The 15,165-nt window shown below is 43.0% G+C and overlaps 2 long non-coding RNA genes across 2 annotated transcripts; one reads left to right on the top strand and one right to left on the bottom strand.

Annotated features, from left to right (window-relative positions):
* Positions 1-1,461: 1,461 nt before the first annotated feature.
* On the bottom strand, positions 1,462-3,369 carry LOC134943397 (uncharacterized). The gene is made up of 5 exons (XR_010181516.1): positions 3,335-3,369; positions 2,861-2,958; positions 2,297-2,393; positions 2,096-2,201; positions 1,462-1,913 (listed from the first exon to the last, which is right to left on the bottom strand). It is a non-coding gene; the product is annotated as an uncharacterized LOC134943397 (long non-coding RNA).
* A 24-nt stretch (positions 3,370-3,393) lies between these two features.
* LOC134943395 (uncharacterized) lies at positions 3,394-4,591 on the top strand. The gene is made up of 4 exons (XR_010181515.1): positions 3,394-3,404; positions 3,872-3,968; positions 4,064-4,169; positions 4,352-4,591. It is a non-coding gene; the product is annotated as an uncharacterized LOC134943395 (long non-coding RNA).
* Positions 4,592-15,165: the final 10,574 nt, after the last annotated feature.

Raw genomic sequence — 15,165 nt, 5'->3', positions numbered from 1 at the left:
CCACAGACCCGCTGCGCACCTTAATGGTGCTTACTAAAGATTGTCCTTACCATCTTAGTTACTTCAGAAACACCTTTAGGGTCTCATATAGAGACCGGCTCTGGGATTCCGCGTTGTCTTCATGGTCCAGAGATATCCCCAATATGGGATCGTGCGCTGAATTGTTAGATAACATTTTACCCACTTTTAGGTTCTTATACTCTGCCTCTTTGCAAGAGGTTCACTTGAAGACGCTCCAAAGGGCATATATAGCACCTAATCAGAGGGCACACATGGTCCCAGACGACACTGGCTGTTGCATCAAATGTACTGCGCAGAGTGCCATCTTGTACCACAATATGTGGTCTTGCCGGAAAATATCTAAGTTTTGGTACAAGGTGGTCGCTTATCTCAACACAGTATTTAACTTACGGTTAATAAAACGCCCAAAGGCTTGTTTGCTACTTGATTTTAGGGAGTGGTCTCTTGGGCCTGAAGATAGAGATATTGTTCCGGTACTCTCTGTTATCCTGACAATTGCCAAGAAACAAATTCTTAATAATTGGATCAAACCGTCTACCCCTTCTTTGATGGCTGTGAAACACATGACCCTCCGGATTATTTATTTTGAGAGGCGTGCTACTCTTCCTGATATTGAATTGGGGGTCAGGCGGTTTGCCAAGAAGTGGGAGAAGTATATTGATACTCTAGACCCGGATGTACAGTCGTTCATCTATAAACTTTTTGAGACCACAACGTGGTATCTATATAGACAAATCGATAGGGCCTCTTGACAACTTAGGCCCATGTACTGTTCCTTTGGGACCTCCTGCTGTTTTCTTAGGAAATGTAATTATATTAATTTTAATACCCCATGCTGTATGTTTAGTCTGATGCCATATGGGTACTGAACCTTCTCTTTGGTTAGAATGGCTAACCATGCCTGAATTGCTTCTCTAATATTTTTACTTAAGACTGCTTTGGCCGCTACTCATTCATGATATGATTATACTTGTATTGTTTTCCCCATTTGTTTCTCCCCCCCCCCCCCCCCCCCCTCCTGTCTGTCTTCTTTACTGACCTCTCGGGTATACTGATGTCCTGTGAATCCTCAGGTAGAATTGTATGCTTAGCCTTAGGTATATGGTGATTTCTTATGCTGAGACGCACGTTGGTAATGTCTTCATCATTTCCTAGACCTCATGTAGGTTAAGATTGTTTGTCCTTTACCTCTTACGCAAGCCTACAATTACCGACTATGTATCTGTGATTTCACTGATGTGGCTTAAAAGCACTTTACGTTGGATTATTGTAACAATACCGGTTTCTCTCCGTTTTTTGGTATGTCTGTATCATGAAGGTCTTCCCTGTTCTTGTATTCCTATAAAAAAATCTAATAAAAATTGTTGAATTAAAAAAAATTTTCAATATAATCCAGTATTACTTCAAGTTAAATATATATATATATATGACAAGAATTACTCTCCCACTGCGCTATTTCAAATAAAACACTAAAATTAATTAATTATATGGCTGCCTGTATCCTCTAAGTTCCCTGTTAGGAGGAACTAAATGTGGAAATATGAAACGAAATAGAGGAGATGGCGCCAAGGGAGTTATATCAACGCCCTACCTAAAAACGGACCCTTACAGTACTCTCCGGATAAATTACATCAGATAACAAATACTAACATAAAAATTTATTAAAACAACATATAAACCCGACACAAATGTTCATAAGTATACAGAGTTGATACATTTACATTTGTCGCACAATTTGAACAATCAGTTTGTAGTGATGAGGAAAAAGCGTAGATATATCACTACGATTTCCTCCTTCTCCTTATTGTAGATTCGGAGGTAACATCAGATAATAGATAGATAAATAACCCAACGCGTTTCGTCTTGTTCCAAGACTTCATCAGGGGTAAAATCTACAATTGTAGAATAATAAGTCAAAACAAATACATAGCAATAAGCATCTTACACTCACATATAACATGACATATTGGTATCAAAAGAACATGACATAGCAACATGAGGAGGAAAACAGAATAAATAACATGAAGAAAGAGGAAAAAAGAGAACCAAAAAGCACAGGTTGTAAAAAACATACCTCTTCATTTCAGAACATATTGTCAGCACATAAAAGGTCATTCAAAGATGTATGAACAACGTTTTAATATTTCAATGGGACTTGATTGATACAGCGGGGACCATACCTAATTAAAAAACATTTAATAACCTTTATTAATTAAAGGACACTTTTTGTTCAATTAGGCAGAGATTGGGATTAATCCAAGGGAACGGCACATACCTCATATATCATCAGCTTGAGTCTGACATTCAGATATTCGAATATGGGGAAGATTCATATGTGTATAGAATCTAACTGGTTCGCAAGCATAAGGAACCTAATAAATTGATTAATTGGGTATTAATTATAAGAACACCTACGAGTTCATAAATAGACCTCTATCTTATTTTGACACCCATAATTATAAAAATTCTGGTATCATTAATGTCTGATCACTAATGAACAGATCTCATGACTAACCCGTGTGGTTTCTATATATGATACAGAACAAAGCCACAGAATTGGCTATAACAAACACCAATGTTACCACTATACAACGATCCTCTACTAAATGATCTGATTATAACCAGCCATTTATTCATATTTGGAAAACCCAGAACTAATTGTATTAACCATCAGTATAGTGAACCCACATGATATGTTTATTAGGGAAACCCGTCCTTTATGGACGGTATCACTGATCTATGATCGAATAATTCAAAGAAATTACTCAAAGTGCTACCCACAGGGGGTGTAGTTCATTAGTGCCAATCATTAAAGAAATCTCTATAATATAGCACATACCTCGTCGGTCAGCAGCTTGAACCTGACACTCAGAGACTCAGGAGTGAAGGCAATTCAAATGGGAATAATGTCTAACCAATTTAGAACACGTGGTAGACCTGGTAAATTAATTGGGTTGATATCAATTAGACCATCTATTAAAGTACCAGTATGGTACAAAGAGTTCCCACCCCATGGAGAAACAAATACTCCTTTCACTTAGTAAGGGGAAGATCTATTAACTATAAAAATTATATAAGTGAGTGTATAACTCATACAACTTAGTTTCATATTCATGAATACATCTGTCATATTTATATAGTGAATATATATAATTAGTGCATATCATATACTCTTTAAAAAATTTAATTTATAAATGATTAGTGGTTAACCAGTCAATAAAATACATATAGTTGGTACAAAGTGTATACTAATAAATGGGACCACTTTCAAAGTTGATAATATACTATTGTAAAATCAAAAACAAAACCTTACCCTCCAGTGGTGCAGTGCTGACAGCCAAGTCTCTGTATAATGAGGCATTGGACCTGATAAGACCGACGAGGTATGTGCTATATTATAGAGATTTCTTTAATGATTGGCACTAATGAACTACACCCCCTGTGGGTAGCACTTTGAGTAATTTCTTTGAATTATTCGATCATAGATCAGTGATACCGTCCATAAAGGATGGGTTTCCCTAATAAACATATCATGTGGGTTCACTATACTGATGGTTAATACAATTAGTTCTGGGTTTTCCAAATATGAATAAATGGCTGGTTATAATCAGATCATTTAGTAGAGGATCGTTGTATAGTGGTAACATTGGTGTTTGTTATAGCCAATTCTGTGGCTTTGTTCTGTATCATATATAGAAACCACACGGGTTAGTCATGAGATCTGTTCATTAGTGATCAGACATTAATGATACCAGAATTTTTATAATTATGGGTGTCAAAATAAGATAGAGGTCTATTTATGAACTCGTAGGTGTTCTTATAATTAATACCCAATTAATCAATTTATTAGGTTCCTTATGCTTGCGAACCAGTTAGATTCTATACACATATGAATCTTCCCCATATTCGAATATCTGAATGTCAGACTCAAGCTGATGATATATGAGGTATGTGCCGTTCCCTTGGATTAATCCCAATCTCTGCCTAATTGAACAAAAAGTGTCCTTTAATTAATAAAGGTTATTAAATGTTTTTTAATTAGGTATGGTCCCCGCTGTATCAATCAAGTCCCATTGAAATATTAAAACGTTGTTCATACATCTTTGAATGACCTTTTATGTGCTGACAATATGTTCTGAAATGAAGAGGTATGTTTTTTACAACCTGTGCTTTTTGGTTCTCTTTTTTCCTCTTTCTTCATGTTATTTATTCTGTTTTCCTCCTCATGTTGCTATGTCATGTTCTTTTGATACCAATATGTCATGTTATATGTGAGTGTAAGATGCTTATTGCTATGTATTTGTTTTGACTTATTATTCTACAATTGTAGATTTTACCCCTGATGAAGTCTTGGAACAAGACGAAACGCGTTGGGTTATTTATCTATCTATTATCTGATGTTACCTCCGAATCTACAATAAGGAGAAGGAGGAAATCGTAGTGATATATCTACGCTTTTTCCTCATCACTACAAACTGATTGTTCAAATTGTGCGACAAATGTAAATGTATCAACTCTGTATACTTATGAACATTTGTGTCGGGTTTATATGTTGTTTTAATAAATTTTTATGTTAGTATTTGTTATCTGATGTAATTTATCCGGAGAGTACTGTAAGGGTCCGTTTTTAGGTAGGGCGTTGATATAACTCCCTTGGCGCCATCTCCTCTATTTCGTTTCATATATATATATATATATATATATATATGTCAGTGGCGTCATGAGGAGGGTGCGTGGGGTCGCTGCCCGCACTCGAGTGTCACCCTTCAATGGGGTGACACCAAACAACAAACAAGAGCCGCACTTGCACCTGCTGGGGTGGGGGGGGGGGGTATGCAATCATAACTGTGCCGCGGCGTAGTCTTCTTGTTGCAGGCGGGGGTATAAGATTTTGAGTCGGCGAGGGTGCGATTGTAACTGCAGTGCCCTGTTTGCCATCCGGCACCAAGCACTACACTTACGATCGCACCCCCGCCGACTCAAAATCATATACCCTCACCTGCAACAAGAAAACTCCACCACGACACAGTTATGATTGCATCCCTCCCCCTGCAGGAAGAGGAAGAATCCGCCTCGGCCGGGTCTGTACGTCATCGCGCCGCCACTCCGCCGCTTGCGCTGCTGGGTCTCAGGGAGAACTGGGAGGAGGCTCTTGCTATTCTCCTCACCCCCGCCAGCCACATTCTGCACACTGCAGCCGCCCACGTTCTCCGCTGCCCAGGGCCTTCAACTCCGCACCGCTGCCGACTACACCCCCCTCCACTGCTCAGTACTCTTACCCTGTTTCCCTATGTCCCTGTCCCTCTCTCTGTCACTGCTGTCCCACTCTCTGTCACTGTCTCTTTGTCACTGACCCTGCTGTCAATCTCCCTGGCCCTGAATTGTGGATCATACCGTGTGGCATATGTGAATTTTGTCTTCATCTATGTTGTGTAATGTGAATTTCGGCTCATTCGGTGTGCTATAATGTGAATTTCGGCTCATTCGGTGTGCTATAATGTGAATTTCGGCTCATTCGGTGTGCTATAATGTGAATTTCGGCTCATAACTTATAACTTATAATCCTTATAATTTAAGGATAATGGTATTGTATGCTGGTATGTAACTGTATGTAACTTTATGTATTAACTGCTTACTGTGTGAGTTGTAATCATGTAACTATAGGTATACTGTACTTTGTAATATATATTGAATCCATATCCTTTTTAATAACAAATATATACATCAATGAGCTATAAAACTCAGATAATGTGTGGGTGTATTGTTTTCTCTTATGGGATGCAGTGTTTTGTGATGTATAGTGTACATTCATGGGATATGGTAATAAGAGGTGCAGGTATTTACAATATATATTAGAGCGGGCATTTTAAATATTTGTGAGAAAGCAATTTGGCATTCTTAGTGGTACTGCTCTGTAACGTGTATAAGGGGTACTACTGTGTGGTGCAACATGAAAAAGGGATACTACTGTGTGGTGTAACATATATAAGGGGTGCTACTGTGTGGTGTAACGTGTATAAGGGGTACTACTGTGTGGTGTATAAGAGGTACTACTGTGTGGTGTAACATGTATAAGGGGTACTCCTGTGTGGTGTAATATGTATAAGTGGTACTATTGTGTGGCGTAAGATGTATAAAAGAGTACTACTGTGTGGTGTAACATGTATAAGGGGTGCTACTCAGGGCCGTAACTAGGCGTGTGCAGAAGGTGCATTGACCACAGTGCACTTTCTCTGTGGGTGCACCTTCTGCATACACCCCAAGTGGCCGCATATCCCTCCCGCTGACGGCCGCCCTCCCGCTCCCCTGTTCTCTGCCGCTGATCGCTAACGCTGTGTATAGTCAGCGGCAGCGATGGACAGTTTATACCCTCTGTGCTGCTGCACTCCCGAGACTCTCTGTGAAGGGTACAGTGTTCTGTACAGGAGCCGGCAAAAGTGCATCAAGAACGCAAACATCACGTAAGTGCCTACACAGAGACTACACTACGCTATATTACACTACACTTCACTACACTATACTACACTATATTACACTACACTTCACTACGGTACACTATACTATACTACATTATATTACACTACACTACAGTACTCTCCACTACACTATATTACACTACAATACACTACACTACATTACACTACACTATACTATACTACAGTACACTACACTACACTACACTACACTAATGCCTAAAATTAGGGGGGGATGTAAGATGCTCTGCCTGCTGTAATGTGTAAAAGGGGGAATCTACCTGCCGTAATTTATAAAAGGGGACTGTACGACAGACTGTGTAAAAGGGGACTCTAACTGCTGTAATGCCTGCCGTATTGTGTGAAAGGGGACTCTACCTGCCATAATATGTAAAAAGGGGAATCTACCTGCCGTAATGTGTAAAAGGGGGCTCTGACTGCCGTACTGTGTAAAAGGGGACTCTGCCTGCCGTACTGTGTAAAAGGGGACTCTGCCTGCTGTACTGTGTAAAAGGGGACTATGCCTGCCATAATGTGTAAAAGGGTAATCTACCTGCCGTAATGTGTAAAAGGGGGCTCTGACTGCTGTACTATGTAAAAGGGGACTCTACCAGCCGTACTTTGTAAAAGGGAACTCTACCAGCCGTACTGTGTAAAAGAGGACTCTACCAGCCGCACTGTGTAAAAGGGGACTCTGCCTGCCATAATGTGTAGTAGGGGACTCTACCTGCCGTAATGTGTAAAAGGGGACTCTACCTGCTGTACTGTGTAAAAGGGGACTCTACCAGCCGTACTTTGTAAAAGGGAACTCTACCAGCCGTACTGTGTAAAAGAGGACTCTACCAGCCGCACTGTGTAAAAGGGGACTCTGCCTGCCATAATGTGTAGTAGGGGACTCTACCTGCCGTAATGTGTACACTACACTACACTACATTACACTACACTATACTACAGTACACTACACTACACTACACTAATGCCTAAAATTAGGGGGGAATGTAAGATGCTCTGCCTGCTGTAATGTGTAAAAGGGGGAATCTACCTGCCGTAATGTATAAAAGGGGACTGTATGACAGACTGTGTAAAAGGGGACTCTAACTGCTGTAATGCCTGCCGTATTGTGTGAAAGGGGACTCTACCTGCCATAATATGTAAAAAGGGGAATCTACCTGCCGTAATGTGTAAAAGGGGGCTCTGACTGCCGTACTGTGTAAAAGGGGACTCTGCCTGCCGTACTGTGTAAAAGGGGACTCTGCCTGCTGTACTGTGTAAAAGGGGACTATGCCTACCATAATGTGTAAAAGGGGAATCTACCTGCCGTAATGTGTAAAAGGGGGCTCTGACTGCCGTACTGTGTAAAAGGGGACTCTACCAGCCGTACTTTGTAAAAGGGAACTCTACCAGCCGTACTGTGTAAAAGAGGACTCTACCAGCCGCACTGTGTAAAAGGGGACTCTGCCTGCCATAATGTGTAGTAGGGGACTCTACCTGCCGTAATGTGTAAAAGGGGACTCTACCTGCTGTACTGTGTAAAAGAGGACTCTACCAGCCATACTGTGTAAAAGGGGTCTCTGCCTGCCATAATGTGTAAAAGGGGACTCTACCTGCCGTACTGTGTAAAGTGGACTCTACCTGCCGTACTGTGTAAAAGGGTACCCTACCTGCCGTACTGTGTAAAAGGGGACTCTACCTGCTGTACTGTGAAAAGGGGGACTCTACCAGCCGTACTGTGTAAAATGGGGCACTGCCTGCCGTAATGTGTGTAAGTGGTACTACTGTGTGGCATAATTTGAATAATGCTACTGTGCAGCATAATATGAATTGGTATTATTTTGTGACCACGATTCTTCCCCATCAAGCCACACCCCTATTTTTTTGGTGCACGTGTGCAGCACGCACTGGCCCTATTTTAGGTATGATGTGGGGGGGGGGGGGGGAGGGGGCACCAATGCTGTTTCTTGCACACAGCAGTAAAATGTCTAGTTACGGCACTGGTGCTACTATGTGGCGTAATGTGTATAAGGGTTCTACTGTGTTATGCAATGTGCATAAGAGACACTACTATGTGCGGTTAGGGTATTAGGGTTGGTGTAGCGGTTTGGGTTATGGTATTAGGGTTAGTTTAGGGGTTTGGGTTAGGGTATTACGGATGGGCTATTAGGGTTGGGGTAGCAGTTTGGGTTAGAGGTCAGGTATGGATTAGGTAATAGGGATAGGGTAGTAGGGCTGGTGTAGAGGTTTCCCTGGAGCATGCATGCTTTTGACGCACGCAAAATAACCACCCCTGTCATGGTACCACCCCCCGTCATTTTGTTCTGGACCCCTGGTGGGGTGCGCACCTCGAAACCAATAGGGTTTGAGAGATTTTCAAAGAGGCAATAGACCTTCCCATCAGGAAATTAATATTATATAATATGGACTCAAACCCAAAAACTACAACCACGGCCCATAAATAGGGCAGACCTCTTTACAAATTTATTAACAATATAATTGCCCTGGAGCACCCACAAATCTGTATACTTTACACTGCAAGTATGTCCTACAAATATAAGAATACAGGAACACTAGACAAGCGCATTGATTAGAGGTAGTCAGTCTATAATAATGTTTTTCTAGTTGCTTTTTTATAATATCTTCAGTACTTTGTCCTAATTAAAATGAAAACAACACATTGCACTGTCAGATATCAAACCTTATAGTGACCTGTTTTATCTAATTGCTTTGATATTTTGCTTTGATACTTTAATTGCTTGCATCCAGAACTTAATTGTCCTCTATAATTATGTATTCACCATTTGACCTGTTTTTTTATTTTTATTTTTAACAGAATCTTCTTAGAAAAAAAAGAATACACAGATACCTAAATGAATACATAATAATTAAGAAAAATGCACCTGGGAATATAAATTACTTGTCAAATATATTGCAGTTGGCAATCACAAAATGAAAAAAACTTATTTGACAACCCTAAAACCATTGTTACTATTTTATTATTTTATTTTATACATGCAACTCATACAACAGTGCCCTCTATGGATAATGAGAAAAACTGCACCCAATCTAAACAAAAACAAAACAAAACAAAACAAAACAGAGAATACTAAAAAACAAATAAACAATAAAAACTATAATTAAAGCAGCAATAGAACAAAATTTAATTAACCGCTTTCTTGGGAACACAGAGTTTTCTGCAGTTCTTATGGCTGATTCCACTTTGTTGTTATACTTTCTGATGAAGTCCACAGCACACCCGGGAAACACGCGTCAAGTGGTACATCATAATCACTGCTATTCTGCTAAGTTATTCTTATGCGCCCTACACACTGGGCGATAACACTGCAAGATATGAACGATCTCGTTCATTAATGAACGAGATAACGTTCATATCTGTCAGTGTGGAGGCATCAGCGATGAACGATGCGCGGCCCCGCGCTCGTTCATCGCTGGTGCCCTTGTCGGCTGTGCATGCAGGCCAATATGGACGAGATCGTCCATATTTGCCTGCACGTCTACGGAGCCGGGTGACGGGGGGAGTGAAGAAACTTCACTCCACCCGTCACTGCCCCCCCCGCCGCCGGGTCGCCCGTCTGCCGTATCGGCGGTCGGGCAGCTCGGCGGCACATCGCCGAGTCTGTAGGGCCCATTACTGACTTTGATTACAAACTATATGAATGTTGTACTATTACTGAGGTTGTGTTTGATGGCCATAGGTGTGTGGAGTTTGTATATTCTCTCTATGCTTGAGTGGGTTTCCTCTGGGTACTCCATACTCCTTCCACAATCCAAAAAACACTGGTAGGTTAAAAGGCTCCTGATAAAATGTAACCCTAGTGTGTATGTATGTGTATGTGATAGGGAATATAGGCCCTCATTCTGAGTTGTTCGCTCGGTAAAAATCTTCGCATCGCAGCGATTTTCCGCTTAATGCGCATGCGCAATGTTCGCACTGCGACTGCGCCAAGTAAATTTGCTATGCAGTTCGGAATTTTACTCACGGCTTTTTCATCGGTCTGGTGATCGTAATGTGATTGACAGGAAATGGGTGTTACTGGGCGGAAACAGGCCGTTTTATGAGCGTGTGGGAAAAAACGCTACAGTTTCCGGAAAAAACGCAGGAGTGGCCGGAGAAACGGAGGAGTGTCTGGGCGAACGCTGGGTGTGTTTGTGACGTCAAACCAGGAACGACAAGCACTGAACTGATCGCAGATGCCGAGTAAGTCTGAAGCTACTCAGAAACTGCTACGAGGTGTGTAATCGCAATATTGCGAATACATCGTTCGCAATTTTAAGATGCTAAGATTCACTCCCAGTAGGCGGCGGCTTAGCATGAGCAAATCTGCTAAAATCCGCTTGCGAGCGAACAACTCGGAATGAGGGCCATAGATTGTGAGCTCCACTGGGGTAGGGACTGATGTGAATGGCCAAATATCCACTGTAAAGCGCCGTGAAATATGCAAGAAGGAATTTACAAATACATGGCAAATATAATGCAAAGCAAACCTCAAAAAAGTGCACAGTAAGCAGTGAATTCTCTGCAGGACAGCTTATTCCCCTGCAAAACCTGCCTTGCAGTCATTTTCCACTAACTTCTCTCAGCTCTGATCACCATACTGGACTGTTCTTCATGATTCCCAACTATCATGGATGAAATATCTGGACAGCAATTGACCACACTAATGAATCACCCTAAGACACTCCATCACCCACACACGTTGTCCCACTATCTACACCCAATTTAAAATATCCCCCAATTTTTGTAAGCAAACTATTTGCTGAATTGAACCTTGAACCTGTAGGGATATATCAGGATTGTGAACCCTTGAAAATATTCTTTACTGACGATTTTATTAAAAATAAAAAAAAGGAACTGACAACCACTTTCTGTCCCTCGTTTTTTGTGCAGACGTGCAGATCTTTAACACGTTGTCTACTGACAGGTTTTTTTTTGTACTGAACTCGCGGCTTGGTTCAAACTGCTTTGAACAACTGCTTTGAACGAAGGGCACTAGGGTGAAGCGCACCAAACAGTACAGGCAAAAGAGCTACACATATTTTTTTATTTTCCTGTTTATGAACTTGCAGCTCAGTCAAAACTGCATGGTGTCACAGGGCTTATAGATGCACGTGAACAAAGCGTAACAGACAGTACAAATAACAGAACTATATATTTTTTGTTTCTGTTTTTGAACTTGCAGCTTAGTTCAAACTGTGTGGAGTTACAGGGCTTATAGATGCGTGTGAACAAAGCGCACTATGGTAAAGCACACCAAACACAGTGCCAAATTTCCCACTAGGCTTGTGAGGCATGTTCCTATGGGCGTCACCTGTCACCTGCTGGGGGCGGCATTGCAGATTCCCTTTCCCAAGATTGATCCTTCTTTTTAATGGTGACAGCCAGCCCGGATCAGCAGCTACTTTAATGGGAAGGTGGGTCGCGGGACAGGGGGTTCGCGGGACGCGGCATGGGGGGTCACGGGAGGCAGGGGTCATGGGTCACAGGTTGTGGAGGGGGGTGTCACCGTTGGGGGGATGTAGAGAGGTAGAGGGTACCTGCTGCCGGGTACCATAACGGAGGCTTCCTAACTGGGGCAGAGACAGAGACCGAGAGCCTAACAGAGCTCTGCAATTGTGAATAATTCCCCTGGCTCATCTACCCTGTATCAGCAAACTAGCAGGATCAGGTCTTGAAAGTGGCTCAGGAGGAAGCTGACAGATCTGACGGGGAAGGGGGAAAGTGTGATGGTTGTGGTGGGGACGGCCAACAATGTGGTGCCTAGGGGCAGTCTGACCATAAAATCCGCCACTGACCAAACAGTACAATTTACAGCAGAGTACACTGCAGTGTGCCCTATACACAGTCACTATACAGAGCACCGCCACTTGTGAGTCTGAACACAGTGCAGCCTATACAGCAGAGTACAGCTCAGCAAACAGCAGTGACTGTGTGCCCCCGGCCCCTATACACACTCACTTTATAGTGCACTGTCACTTGTAAGTATGGAGTCTCAGCACAGCCAATACAGCACAGCATACAGCAGCATGCGTTAAAGGAAAATGGTGGCGCCTTATATAGAATACAAGTCCCGTGAGAATCCAACACCAAAAGTATGGCTTTTGGCCTTGACATAGGATCGGGTGGACTTAGATCCCGACAGTTCAGAGTGTCCCAGAGAAGTGGACCAGTAGAGGAGTCGTCCATTGCAATCAGTTTGAGGTAGCATTTAAAAAGAACATTCTATAACATGATAGGTAGAGCTGATTGGTTGCTATGGGCAACTTCTCCACTTTTCAACTTCTTCACTCTTCACTGCTTGATACGTCTCCCCAAATTACCACTGGCATTGTCAGTTCCAGAGTCCTGTTCTAGCTGTGGAATAGAGAGATGCTATGTAACCTCTATATTCTTTACAGTACTTCCTCACCCACCATGAACTTGAATTAACCCTGAACAAAGAGCTACTGTTGCTGGACTGAGATGACACAGACACTAAAGATTACATTTAACATGAAAGATTAGGTACAGTACATACAGACAGCACATACATCACTCCAACTGCATCCACAGGTATTTGCAGGGTGACCCATCTGTTTTTTTTGGGTGGTATTCATGTGACCGCCGGTCAGCTGACCGACAGTCACATGACCTCCTCCACCAGCCCGACGGCTCACTATCCCGATGGTCGGCATGCCGACCAACTGGGACTATTTCCACTCGTGGGTGTCCACGACACCCATAGAGTGGGAATAGAACCCGTGTGGCGACCACAGGTCGCCACCAAGCCCGCAAGGGGCTTGCTGCACTCGCCCCTCCCTGCCGGGATCCCGGCGTCGGTATGCTGCCGGGATCCCGGCGTCGGTAAGCTGACCGGCGGTCTGCTGACCGCCGGTCAGCAGTACTACACCTGTTTTTTTTAGTTCAAAAATAGAATATACGTTTTTGCAGAAATACAGAATGTTACCTATATGTCACTAATACTTAGTTGTCACAAATGTTACAGGGTTTCTCATACGTCCTAGAGGATGCTGGGGACACCAAAAGAACCATGGGGTATAGACGGGATCCGCAGGAGACATGGGCACTTTAAGACTTTCAAAAGGGGTGTGCACTGGCTCCTCCCTCTATGCCCCTCCTCCAGACTCCAGTTTAAGAATTGTGCCCAGTGAGACTGGACGCACTACAGGGGAGCTCTACTGAGTTTCTCTGAAAATACTTTTTGTTAGGTTTTTTATGTTCAGGGAGGCTGCTGGCAACAACCTCCCTGCTTCATGGGACTGAGGGGAGAGAAGTATAACCAACTTCTAGTGAGTTTAATGGCTCTGCTTCTGGCTACAGGACACCATTAGCTCCTGAGGGTTTGATCGCTAGGTACGCCTAGATGCTCACTCCCACAGGCGGCCGTCACCCCCCTTACAGAGCCAGAAGTCAGAAGACAGGTGAGTAGAAGAAGAAAGAAGACTTCAGTGACGGCATGTCCCTGAGGTACCGCGCAGAGAGCGCACGCTGCGCATCAAGCTCCTGCTCACACACACAGCACTACTGGGTGCAGGGCGCGGGGGGGGGGGGGGGGGCGCCCTGGGCAGCTTAAAATCCTCAGCATAAACTGGCAAGAGAGGACATTAGTGCAAAGGGCACTGTCCTAACCCCGCCAGTATAATCAGTATTACAAAGAGCGGGACGGAAGCGCGCCATTAAGGGGGTGGAGCTTCGTCCCCACAGCTCACTCGGCGCCATTTCATCTCCGCTGGCTGCTGGTCCTTCCTCACACTGCTGAACAAGTATCAGGGTGCAAAACGGGGGGGGGCAGGTTGTTTGGTGTAATAATATAATATAAGAAGCGCTACAGGTCTGGGGCATTTTAGTAATCGTTTCAGACCCATTGATTTGGCGCTGGGGTGTGAGCTGGCATATCCCTCTGTGTCTCTCTGACTGGCTTTTCTGTGGGTCTGTCCCCTATAAGCCCAGTGTGTCTGTGGGTGTGTAATGTATTACACGTGTGTCGGCATGTCTGAGGCTGAGTGTTCTTCACAGGAGGAGGCTGTATTAGAGACGCAAAAGGCAGTGGGGGTGACTATGTCGGCATCGCCGACTCCTGATTGGGTAAATGTTTTGAATGCTTTGAATGCTAATGTAGCTCGTATTAGTTAGAGATTAGACAAGTCTGAGTCTCAGACCAAGACATGGAAGAAATCTGTGGAAGATATGTTATTACAAGTTCAGGTCCCCTCGGGGTCACAGAAACGTACGTTTACCCAGTTGGCTGGCACTGATCCCGACACGGACACTGATTCCAGTGTCGACTATAGTGATTCCAGATTAGATCCAAAATTGGCAAAGGGCATTCAGTACATGATTGTGGCTATTAAAGAGGTATTGCATATCACTGAGGACCCTGCTGTTCCAGATAAAAGGGTCTGTATGTATAAGGAAGAGAAACCTGAGATAACGTTTCCTCCCTCTCATGAACTGAATACTCTATTTGATAAAGTCTGGGAAATTCCTGACAGACAGACTTGGTATCTGCACACTCAATATAGTATTACAGTATTATGGGTATATGTAATACATCACCATATACCCATTTAATAGGAACCCCTTTTCCCAAGTAATTCACAATATTCTATATCTCAGGGGGTGCTGTCAACTACAGTATGTATGAACTAGAATTTGAGA

Source organism: Pseudophryne corroboree, chromosome 7, assembly GCF_028390025.1.
Source record: "Pseudophryne corroboree isolate aPseCor3 chromosome 7, aPseCor3.hap2, whole genome shotgun sequence".
In the NCBI taxonomy this organism is placed as follows: domain Eukaryota; kingdom Metazoa; phylum Chordata; class Amphibia; order Anura; family Myobatrachidae; genus Pseudophryne; species Pseudophryne corroboree.
This window is presented reverse-complemented; position numbering and strand designations above follow the sequence as displayed.